The following is a 5,040-nucleotide window of genomic DNA, read 5'->3' on the forward strand; positions in this document are numbered from 1 at the left end:
CTCACCCCAAAGTATCTCGTCCTCGTCCCTCGCACCCAGCCCCTTCTGGTTGAGACGCACGGTCTCGGCGCCAACTTCTTCGAAAAGCTTCAACGTGATCGTTCGCCCAACGGAATGGCAATAGGTCGCTGAAATTTGGGGAAACGCCGGGTGATTTAGACCGTTTTTGCGAGCAGGGGGATGTCCTGCCCCCCCCGCCCCGCGCCGGCCCGGATTGCCGGGGGAGCCCTCGGCGCAGGCTCCTGGCACGTGTGGGTCTTGGAGCCGGGAGCGTCGCGTTGGAATTGGCAGGCGGATCATTTATGTTTCCAGGATTTCTGAATCGTTTTCTGTCCGGATTTCTGTTCCAGCCCTAAAAGCTTTCCAGCCCTGGAGAAGAGCAGAAGAGCAAAGAGAGTTCCCCTAATTTCAGCCTGTGAGGTGGGGGGCTGCGCTTTTGGGGTCGTGCTGCTTTTTTTCTAACTCCTGTGGGGTCTTGTCTCTTTTTTTTTTTTTTTTGATAAAAAATAACGAATAAATAGAAGGATTGTGATAATTCTCTCTGTGCGTGGGGAAAGCGTGCTCGGGGAAACTGGGCGAAACGCTGCTAAGCTCTGTACTGAGCGTAAAGCTCGCTTTGGACCGGCTCTTTGCGCCGGTCTTTCTGCGGTGGCACCTCGCAGAAAACTCCTCAAGCTTCGCCTGATCCTTTTCCAGCACCTTTTTATTTTGGATACTTCTCCTTTCGTCTTGCAGTGCCCGGGATCCTCCGGTCACGGCTGTGCCGCTCTGCGCAAGCACCCCTCTGCGGTGGGACCGGGAGTTTATTCCCATGTTACAGGCTGTGTGGCACCGTGCAAAAAAAAAATAAATAAAAAAAAATATATATATATACACACACCAGCGACTGCTGAACAAGCTGGGTCATGTTCTGGAAGTCGTGCGGCTGGGTTAGTGCACAGACAGCAGCGCGGCCAGAGCCTGAGCCGGCTGCTTTCTAGCAGACGCCGTGATATATGGCACCGAAATCCTACGGGGAACTTCTCCCGCGGGATGTCTGTGATGGCTTCGGGGTCAGAGCCGCCCCTCCAGGGTCCGGAGCCGTCGCAGGGACTTAACATTTGAGTCCTTTCTCCCTCGAAAGGAAACCTTTTAAAAAGCCCCCGCACGCATGAAACGCGTCACCTGCGGCTACGTGAGCTCCCTGCCTTTTTTCGGAAGGGTCCTCGCTCCGCGGGGACCGAAACCCTCTCCGGAGGCGTTTATCCACCGGCGCCGTGTGGTTCCGGCGGGGGCCGAGGCAGCAGACCCCCCCCGGTTCGCTTTCCTCCTCCCCTCTGTTTGCCTTTTGGCACCTCTTTAACAGCCGATGGCTGACGCGGGGACACCCCGCGTGCCGGGTCGGCGAACCTGAAATAAAAACACGCGGATTTTGGCGATCTGACTTAAAAAGCTGGGGAGCAGGGCCCCGGGAGAGGCGGTTTTGCGAGGGAAGAGGAGGGTACCCGGGCTCTCTTGCCTTCGGTGCTGCCACGGAGGAGCGCGCGGGCAGGAGGGGAGCCGGCCGGCGCTCCGCCAGCCGAATCCAGCCTCGGCCCCGCTTTGGTCCTTCTCTTTCTGCGTCAGCGCTGCCGCTCCTCTCCGCGACACCGGAGGGGAAGGGATGCGCTCCACTTAACGTTTATCGGTCCCGCCGGCGTACGCGAGGCAGATGGATGGGGAAACCCTCTGATGAGGCTGGCGGGGTAGAATTTTGTCGTTCTGGTGGCGTTACTGAGATGCAACGTACCTGTTTTAAATCTTTATTATTATTATTATTATTATTATTATTATTATTATTATTATTTATTTATTATTTATTATTCTTCCTTGCTTGGTTAACCGGCTGAAGATCCTGTGTGTATGTCTGCCCGACGTCCACCTGCAGCACTAAGCAAAGCTGGCGAGCTGGGAGGTGGCACGGGTGGAAAGATCGCAGGTGTGTTCCTATATCTCCTTTCCCTGAGAAGGGGAACGCTAAAAACCTTGGGAAACAAGAAAAAAAAAAAAAATAGAGCGTGTCGTTTTCAGTCGGTGTGTTCCAACTGAAGTTAAAAGATAGTTTGGGGAAAGGGGATGCGATTCTCCTTGGGACTCGGTCTGTTCAGTCCTTGCTAAGCTCTCCTACGTGCCACGGGTTAATGCTTTTAGCCAAGGGAAGTACCTGAAGCTCAGTCTTGTGCAGTCCTTGCTGTATTTTGGGGGCTTTTTTTGTTTTTTCCCCACCCCTAAATTAAGATTGCAGATGATGCGATTTGAGCTGGGGCTTTCTAAATCTTTAGAGTCAAAGTCTGCAAGGGGATGCCGGAGGCATGTGCTACGTTTCTGAGAAGACAACCTAAACCAAGCTTTGTCGTGTTGCCTCCGTGGGGGGCGACTGGCCGATACGAGCCTTTGTCACGACTGCTTGTGATTGTGGATGTATCCTAGAAACACCATTCCGCGTTAGCCGGGCCTTGCCATCAGCGAGGATGCTGTCACTGAGGGTGGAGGTGGGTGGAACTGCCCCTTTGAGCAACAGGCTTTGGCTAAATCGGTTTAAAATGACTTGTCTAGTCTTGGGCTTCATCACAGCCTTTCTTCCACGTCGGCCGTCTGGCGTGCTGCGCGAGAGGTAGGACTTGCCGCACAGCAGAACCTCTCCGGCTTTTGGCGGGGGAAGGTCCTTGGAAGATGCCAGGTCAAGATCAGCAGGACCTCGGTGAGGAAATGAAGGCGCTTTTGGAGATGGAGCGTCATGTTTTCTTCGGCAAGATTGCAGACCACCTTCTGCTCTGCTGGTTTGCTCGCCCCTCAGTGCTTCTCCCTCTCTGTAGAGTTTTGGTGGTGGTGGATGCACAGAGTTAACGTCACTAGTCTTTGTCTAGGAGATCATCTCTCTGCTAGGATTAAAAAAGCCCGTGAATTAGTAGTTTTCGTTAAGTGGCGGTCTGCTGCGAGCCGCTCTCAACGCAGCAGATGCAGACCCTGAACAGGAGTTTCACAAGGTGTTATCTGGGAAGGTCGACTAATGGTATTGACTGTTGCCTCTAATATTGACTTTCCCTGTCTATATATATACTATAATACGAAATTTTAGAGTTGAAGCAGGCACAGTGCTCGGGCGGAAGCAGCCTCCAAGCTCAGTTAGCGAAGGTGAGGGGAATTCAGGGGGGAGAAGAACCTACAGGAGGTTTAGCTTTCGCTGAACGAAAGCTTTAACGCCAACCCCACGGCGCACTAGGTCTCTGGAAGATTGCTCGCTTGGTCTGCGAGAACCGGGAGCTCCAAATCCGGAGGTTCAGGCTGCTGGTGTGTACGTGGTCGCCCACCCTCGGTGCTACCGCCGCTCCCACGGCCTCACAGGGCTGAGATGTTCGGTGACTCCACGGGGGAAAAGGCTTCTCAGTCAGGCTAAGGTGGCGTTTTAATCCTCATAAGGGCACACGAGTCTTCCGGCCGTCTTCTGTCCTCGAACAGCCTCTGCTTTAAAGGTTGATTAGTCCATCCAAAGCGACAAGCGTGGAGCATTACTTCGGGAAGCGGGACGCTTACCGGCCGCCGCACCGCGTACCCACCGCGTACACGCATACGTATACGCGCGCCCCTTATCGCAGACGGCGTGTTAAGCCCGCTGGAGCCCTTTCGCTTCTTTGTGGCAGATCACCTGTGAATTTTTGGGGGAGAACGTTCCCGCGTCGGGGACGCTGCGTGTACGTGTCTGCCACGTAGCAGCTGTTGGTTGCTCCTGTAGGGAAGGAAAGCTGTCGCGCCGTTGAAAGAGCGAGGGGCGAACCAGCCTGGGAGATGAAAAGAAAGCATGAAACCGTACGTTTTTACGAAGCTAAAAAGGTAAAAAAAAACACCTTTGTCAGCAGAGACCAGCTGAATGACAAGGCAACCAATGTAGGCGCCGTTAGCAAAATGAGCTCCTGGAGCGTGCTCCTCTGCTTTCTGTGTGTATGCCGGAGGTCGGACCTGCTTAGGACTTGTGACTTGTACGTCAGATAGCCAGCTAGCGAGCTTTCGCCTTTACTGGGGCTGAGGAGTCCCTCCTCTGCCTCTGCCAGCTGTCTTCTACCTGCCGGGTGCTTCGGGGACCTGATACGGGACTCTCTTCCGAGAGGTTAAACTTGAAGAGCAACTCCAAAAAGAAATGAAGTCATCTTCCTTCTTGTCCTACCCTCTCCAAGCGAAAGGAGGGACTAGTAAAGAGGGACACGGAGGGGAAAACCCTTTGTTGCACAAGGCTTGTGTTCTCGAGCCCACGTTGATCTATCCTGGTTCCCGTTCACGTATTTGACGTGCACGGAGATACTGGTGAACGGACTTTGGCTTCTTTGGTTAAAGATGGATTTAGACTGCGAAGAGCTGTCCTGACTTGGTAGGTGAGAACTGGCTTAGCCGGCTGCCGTGCCGTGATTCTGGGGGAAACTTCGTTCCCTCTTGTTTATCCGTGTCTCCACGTTGGCAACGAATGTGCTTAACTGCACTGGAACTGAAAAGGACTTGCTTTGGAGAGGTCCTGATGAATCAGAGGCTGGAGAGGGCGGATTTCACTCTGTTCTCTGTCCATCAAACACCTTAACAGGCTGCGTACGCTTTTGAGCACCCAGTGGTTTGACGAACATCTCAAGGATGGCCGTAACTATCGACGCAGAGAAAACGGTGCTGGAATTTGCTTGCGGAAAAGAGTCGGTGAGGAGTAGCTCAATCAGACCGAAGAACTTACGGCACTTCTGGGAGCGGGACGGTGGCAAAATGACCCGTCGGATGTGAAGTGAAATGGAGTTGCCTAAAGGCAACTTAGAGCAGGGCAGGCACACGCCTGCGTGTTGGAGAAGGACGAGGAGCGGAGAGTAAGTGGGAGAGCTGGTGCGCCGGTGCCTGCCAGCGCTGCTCCCGTTCGCACTCTGGCTTGTGCTGGTGTGAGGGGCCGTGGTGCTGGGAGGACCGCGGCTCCGTGGCATACGGTACCCAAAACACCCCCGTGGGCTTCGCTGAGGTTACTCGTGTCTTAAAACAGAGGACGCTTTATTTTGG

Source organism: Phaethon aethereus (genome assembly GCF_964289735.1).
Source record: "Phaethon aethereus genome assembly, chromosome: 12".
Lineage (NCBI taxonomy): Eukaryota > Metazoa > Chordata > Aves > Phaethontiformes > Phaethontidae > Phaethon > Phaethon aethereus.